The sequence below is a fragment of the Erythranthe guttata genome, chromosome 1, assembly GCF_056151865.1.
Source record: "Erythranthe guttata isolate IM_541 chromosome 1, IM_541, whole genome shotgun sequence".
Taxonomy (NCBI): domain Eukaryota; kingdom Viridiplantae; phylum Streptophyta; class Magnoliopsida; order Lamiales; family Phrymaceae; genus Erythranthe; species Erythranthe guttata.
This window is the reverse complement of record NC_142533.1, coordinates 11,339,974-11,347,639: the sequence shown is the minus strand read 5'-3', so window position 1 is coordinate 11,347,639 and position 7,666 is coordinate 11,339,974. Positions and strand designations below refer to the sequence as shown.

General features: G+C 37.2%; 1 pseudogene; it reads left to right on the top strand.

Annotated features, from left to right (window-relative positions):
• The first annotated feature begins 2,801 nt into the window (after positions 1–2,801).
• Positions 2,802–7,323, top strand: LOC105950964 (uncharacterized; annotated as a pseudogene).
• Positions 7,324–7,666: the final 343 nt, after the last annotated feature.

Sequence of the window (7,666 nt, the reverse complement as noted above, 5' to 3'; positions counted from 1 at the left end):
AGCACGAAAACTTTAACTTCTTAACACTTCCACGTTTTGTGTCGGAGACTCGAGGACATATGTCGGAATCTTATAGGCCATTTTTTAATTTATAAAGAAGTTAAAAATATGTTTGAATAGGAAATTTTCAAATATCTTTGTTGATTCCCTAATTATTTACATGATTTGATGATAATAGTTGATAGTAAAATTTATTATCAATATGTTTGCATGAAAATATAAAAAGAAATTATATACAAATAGAAAACTTATATATGTTTATACAACATATTTATAAATACACCCCCTGCATACTTTTAATATTTGCACATTTTTCCCAAGTTCAAGTATCCCCGTTTTTGGGATATGTGGTTCCCCGTGTTCGTTTCCTGTTTCCACGTATCACTGTTACCGTGTTTGTGCTATATAGATTAAATTAAAATGAATTGATTCCACGTTGATTTAATTGTTAAAAGTTCTTTAGAGCTTTCATCTATTTAATCTTCAACATAATCAACAATATAACAATTTAAGGTACATGATCTCTAATTAACTTAGCCATTTTACGGTGTTTAGTTAATTATTAAAACAAACATCATCTGACTTAAACGTCAGACTGTAATCGCAGGGGAACTCCATCCTTGTAGTATCACATGTGTTTTGGATTTGCAGGAAAGACGACAATCATTATTCTCTTAGGTCAACGTAAAACTTATGGCATTAGAACTCGCATTCCTAAACAATTATCCGCCTCGACCTTTGAGCTACTCATCTCGTTTGATCTCACAGCAACATCAAAGAAATCAAACCCGAAAAAAAATACGATTAAAACTTGCAATATTTTAATTTGAATCGTTAAATATTACATACATACGGATTGATTTCTCAATTTTCAAAAGAAAACCAAAAAGCAATTTCTTTGTGCACTATTTCAGGTAGTTTTGCTTACTTAGAAATGACTATGGTCTATGGCTATAAAGCTTTCAAGATTTGACGCAATGACTAGGTCACCGGGTCCACAAATGTCATCTTTCTTCTTGCTTTTTCCTCTTTTGGCAACTAAATTTACCTCGCAAATATTCGGTGTTCTATTCTTAATGGATATATCGAATTTAAAGTAAAAATTAAGGGCATAAATACTGAGAGATGTTTTATTCTTTGGTTCTTAAATGGGTGATCCGGGTCACAATATAACGCAAAGGATAAAAAATATTTTTGAAAATGACTGTTGTTGCTGCTTATAAAAAAAAAAAAAAAATGACTGCTGCTAAAATAGTTGTATACTGCAGTCTTAACCGCCGTCTCATTAATATTATGATTGAAGCATCTCTCCAGGAACCGTCATCTCATCAACATTCACACTGAGAGTTTGCACTTTGGTTAGCTTGGCATTAACTTCGATATATGGCTGGATCATATCCACAACTCTGTGAATTATCTCGACAACTTTTGCAATCCACACGTCTAACTTGAGCGTCGGAGAGGTTTCCACTAGATCAACCCTTAGCTTAGTGATGCAAATGGAACCATAAGAGACGAAGTCCACCAAGAGCCACTAAGCTTGCCAAGCGGACCAATCACAAGGCTTAGAGCCAAGCGTTTCAAGGAAGCATTATATGGGCTGATTCAAGAAGAAGTTGAGATGGCAAATAATTGGAGGCCCAACATGAGTTCAAATCCATGTACAAGCCCATTCACAATTCAAATGGACCCAAATTAGATTGGAGGGAAGTCAATCACAAAGATATCAGTTATGGAAGCGTCTAATTGAAGCAATCACGTTTTTCAAGGATTTGGAGAGTCTTTCACTTGTGCAATTTCAGCTTTAGAATATCAATATTCTGATTTAGATGTTTCCTTAATTTAGAATCAATAATTCTTAATTAGATTGGCTGATTTGTGGATGATTTGATTAGATAGATAGTAATTCCTTGTTCTTAGTTTATTTCCATAGATTAGAGAATATTGAACCCTATATAAAGGGGCTAAGTTGTATGTTTCAGCAATCAATTCAGAAATTATTTTGTGAGATATTAGTATTCTTCTTTCTATCTTGAAAGAGCTCTTGAACTTATCAAGTTATCTTGTGGCGTTCAAACAATCAGACTTATCATCAAGATTCTTGAATCCATCTTGAATTCTTGGTGTGGAGTCTTCATATCCATTGTAACCTTGGTTCGTGATTTACAAATCATTGGGTCAAGGTTCGACAAACTTGTTTCTTTGGGGGGTCTTGGGGTTCCAAAACCATATATTGTTATTGGGGTCATTGGGTTTCGTCATATGTTGACGTATTTCATATCAGTTGGTATTCAGAGCCTTGGTTTCAAAGGCAAGTTTCACTTTATCTTGTAATTTCGTATTTTTTGTGCTCAAAGAAAGCAAAAAAAAAAAAAAAAAAAAAAAAAAAAAAAAAAAAAAAGAAGAAAAAAAAGAAAAAAAGAAGAAAAAAAAGAAAAGAAAGGAAAGAAAATATCTGCGTAATCTTCAATATGGTATCTTTATTCTTGTTCTTCTAGATTTCCACATTCTTTAGCATTTATCTCTACAGAAATTACTTGCATCTGTTAGGACTTTAATTCTTGATTCTTGTGATTTGTTTGAATGATTCTCACTTTGAATCGCTATTTGATTCTCGATTGTTCTTGAGTTCAATTAAGAGTGAAAAGAAGATACAACGAGCGGAAAAAGGCTAGTGGTGAGAATATAAGAGGGTAAAAGCCGATTGAGTGTTAAAAACGAGTGTGAGTGACATCATATTGAGGGAAACACGTGAGGGAGTGTTTGTGAGGTTTTTAATATTATCTTAAAGATCTCGTAACATGTCACAAAACGGAGGAGATAATTCAACTGAAGAGGGGCAACAACCAAGCATTTCAAAGTTCCAAATGCAAGCATTGGTGAGCGAGATGAGGCGGGTGATGAGAATGGAGTTGGAGCAAATTCATGAAAGGATAGACAAATTGGAGGAGGAGACAACAAAGAGGCAGCACCCACCTAGGCGAGTGAAACCAAGGGCACAATGGGGTGATTCTGAAGATGAAGAAGACTTAGAGGTGCTAACAATGGAAGAAGGCCTAAGCAAGACGACGATTTGGGAAGTATCAATGGAAGAAGGCCTAGGCAAGATGACGAGTTGGGAAGAGGTGCTAACAATGGAAGTTGCTATGATCCGAGCAAGTGTACAAGAAGATAGGGAAGCTACCATGGCTAGATTCTTACATGGCTTAAATCGTGAAATAGCAGATGTTGTGGAGATGCAACACTATGTGGAATTGACGGATATGGTGCACCAAGCTATCAAAGTCGAACAATAACTGAAGCGGAGGAATTTGGCTAGGAAGGGAACATGTGCAATCACTTCAAATTCGTGGAAGGCAGCACCTAAACGGGATGAATGGCCATCAACTAAACCTAAATTCGAACATTCTAAGGATGCCAGGCCAGGGACAACATTCAAACAAGGTAACACTGAACCCTCCACTTCCAAGAATCGAGATATTAAATGTTTCAAGTGCCATGGCATGGGACACATAGCTAGTGAGTGTCTTAACAAGAAGGTTATGGTGATAAATGCCCAAGAAGAGATCGAATCGGAGAATGAAAAGGAAGACGAGGTAGATAAGCTACCATCTTTTGGAGATACATACGAAGGGCAATATTCTGCAGAGGGTGAGTTATTAGTGGCAAGGCGAGCTGCGCACAAGGTAAGGAAGAAGAGAACAATCAACGAGAAACCTTATTTCATACTCGTTGTTTTGTAAATGGTAAGGTTTGCAGCGTTATTATTGATGGTGGGAGCTGCACTAATGTTGCAAGTACTGAATTAGTTGAGAAATTGGGTTTGCCTACCTTGAGGCATGCTCGACCATACCGACTTCAGTGGCTAAACAATAGTGGAGAAATCAAGGTGACAAAGAAAGTTTTAGTGGCATTCTCCATTGGCAAGTATGAGGATGAAGTGTTGTGCGATGTGGTGCCTATGCAAGCATGCCATGTCCTATTGGGGAGACCATGGCAGGACGACCGCCGAGCAGCACATGACGGGTACACCAATATGTACTCTTTAATCATTAAAAAACAACCCATGACACTTGTACCGTAAGTCCCAAACAAGTTCTTGAAGATCAACTCAAGATACAAAAAAAGAGTAAGAAGTGTAAAGAAAAACAGAGAGATGCTGAGATTGAGAGAAAAGAAAAGGGGAGAAGAGAGGAGAGAAGTGTCAAAACAAAAGAGAGTGATAAAAAAAATGAGAGCGCGCGAGGGGAAAAATAAAACTTCATTGCAAAAAAAAAGTGAGATCAAGAGAGTTTTATTATCGCAACAGCCCATTATAGTACTTATGTACAAGGAGGCCCTTTTGAGTACTAACAAACTTGTCGGATCATTGTCGAGCAATGTTGTTTCACTTTTGCAGGAATTTCAAGATGTCTTTCCCGAAGAGGTACCGCCAGGCTTACCACCAATTCGAGGAATTGAGCACCAAATTAACTTCAAACCAGGTGCAACAATTCCAAACCGGCCATCCTATCAGAGTAGTCCCGAGGAGACAGAGGAACTTCAACGGCAGGTTGATGAGCTACTGGGGAAAGGACATATTAGGGAGAGTATGAGCCCTTGTACAGTTCCGGTGTTGCTAGTACCTAAGAATGATGTGACATGGAGGATGTGTGTTGATTGTCGAGCCATCAACAGTATCACGGTAAAGTATCGTCATCCTATTCCTAGACTAGATGATATGTTAGATGAATTGCATGGGTCCTGCGTGTTCTCTAAAATTGATCTTAAGAGTGGTTATCATCAAATTAGAATGAAAGAAAGTGATGAGTGGAAAACTGTATTTAAAACAAAATATGGCTTGTACGAATGGTTGGTTATGCCTTTTGGGCTTACTAATGAACCTAGTAATTTTATGAGGCTCATGAACCATAGTTTACATGCATTCCTTTGTAGTTGTGTATTTTGATGATATTCTAATTTACAGCAAAAACCTTAATGATCATGTTGAACACCTAGCACTTGTTTTAAAGGTTTTAAGGAAAGAGAGGTTGTTTGCTAATCTTAAGAAATGTACTTTCTGTACGGACAAACTTGTGTCTCTTGTTTATGTTGTTAGTACAGGAAAAGGTATAGAGGTTGATGAGTCTTGTTTATGTTGCTGTAAGAGGCTTGTTTATGTTGTTAGTATAGAGGTTGATGAGGAAAAGGTGATGGCGATTCGAGATTGGCCAACGCCTACATCGGTGACTCAAGTAAGGAGCTTTCATGGCTTGGCTGGATTTTATAGGCGCTTTGTTCGAAATTTCAGCAGCATAGCAGCACCTCTTACAACAGTTATCAAGAAGAACGTTCCATTCAAGTGGGGAGAGGAACAAGAAAGGGCATTTCAACTCATCAAGGATAAATTGACTAATGCACCATTACTTGTTTTGCCTAACTTCACTAAAATGTTTGAAATTGAGTGTGATGCATCACGTATAGGTATTGGCGGTGTACTAATGCAAGAAGGAAGACCAATTGCATACTTTAGTGAAAAATTAAGTGGGGCGCCTTTAAACTATCCTACATATGACAAGGAATTGTATGCATTGGTTCGAACTCTAGAGACATGGCAGCACTACCTGTGGGCAAAAGAGTTTGTGATTCATAGCGATCATGAATCCTTGAAGAATCTAAAGGGTCAATATAAATTGAGCAAGCGTCATGCCAAGTGGGTGGAATTCATCGAAACTTTTCCTTATGTTATCAAATACAAGCAAGGTAAGGAGAACATAGTTGCTAATGCATTGTCACAAATGTATGTTTTGCTTTCAACACTTAGTACTAAGTTGCTTGGATTTGAGTATATTGAGGACTTGTATGCAACGAATTCTGATTTTGGTGATTGTTTTCAAAATTGCACTAATGGGGCATACGAGAAGTTCTATTTGCATGATGGTTTTTTATTTCGGGAGAACAAGTTATGTGTGCCACATTCATCTTTGCATGAATTACTTGTTCGGGAATCACATAGTGGTGGTTTGATGGGACACTTTGGGGTGGCTAAGACTTTAGGTGTGTTGCATGAGCATTTCTTTTGGCCAATTTTGAAACATGATATAGAGAAAATTTGTGCAAGATGCATTAGTTGCAAGCAAGCCAAATCTAGGCTTCAACCACATGGTTTGTACACTCCCCGACCTATTCCAAATGCACCTTGGGTTGATATCTCTATGGATTTTGTTTTGGGTTTACCTAGGAAAAAGAGAAGGAGAGATTCAATTTTTGTGGTTGTTGATAGGTTCTCTAAAATGGCTCACTTTATTTCATGCCATAAAACTGATGATGCATCACATCTAGCGAATTTATTTTTTTGTGAGATTGTTAGGTTGCATGGCATGCCAAAGACTATTGTTTCTGATAGAGATGCAAGGTTTTTAAGTTACTTTTGGAAGACTTTGTGGGGGTAAGTTAGGAACTAAATTGTTGTTCTCTACTACATGTCACCCACAAACTGATGGTCAAACAAAAGTAGTGAATATGACTTTGTCTACTTTATTGCGTGCAATTATACAAAAAAACTTGAAAACTAGGGAAGATTGTTTACCGCATGTTGAATTTGCTTATAATCGTTGTGTTCATTCTGCAACTAAGTTTTCACCATTTGAGATTGTTTATGGTTTTAATCCTTTGACTCCTTTGGATTTAACCCCTTTACCTTTGGATGAACGTGTTAACTTAGATGGCGAAAAAAAAGCAGATTTCGTAAAACAACTTCATGAGAAGGCAAGGCAACATATAGAGCGTCGGACTAAGCAATATGTCAAGCAAGCTAATAAGGGACGCAAGAAAGTTGTCTTTAAACCAGGAGATTGGGTATGGCTACATATGAGAAAGGATCGGTTTCCTCAACAAAGAAGATCTAAACTTCTTCCAAGGGGTGATGGACCATTTCAAGTGGTGGAACGTATCAATGACAATGCCTAAAAACTTGAACTACCTGGTGAGTATGGTGTTAGTACTAGCTTTAATGTTTCTGACTTATCTCTATTTGATGTAGGTGATGCAGATTTGAGGACAAATATTTCTCAAGAAGGGGAGAATGATGCAAATGGAACCATAAGAGACGAAGTCCACCAAGAGCCACTAAGCTTGCCAGGCGGACCAATCACAAGGCTTAGAGCCAAGAGTTTCAAGGAAGCATTGTATGGGCTGATTCAAGAAGAAGTTGAGATGGCAAATAATTGGAGGCCCAACATGAGTTCAAATCCATGTACAAGCCCATTCACAGTTCAAATGGACCCAAATCAGATTGGAGGGAAGTCAATCACAAAGATATCAGTTATGGAAGGGTCTAATTGAAGCAATCACGTTTTTCAAGGCTTTGGAGAGTCTTTCACTTGTGCAATTTCAGCTTTAGAATATCAATTTTCCGATTTAGATGTTTCCTTAATTTAGAATCAATAATTGTTAATTAGATTGGCTGATTTGTGGCTAATTTGGTAAGATAGATAATAATTCCTTGTTCTTAGTTTATTTGCATAGATTAGAGAATATTGAACCCTATATAAAGGGGCTAAGTTGTATGTTTAGCAATCAATTCAAAAATTATTTTGTGAGATATTAGTATTCTTCTTTCTATCTTGAAAGAGATCTTGAACTTATCAAGTTATCTTGTGGCGTTCAAATAATCAGACTTATCATC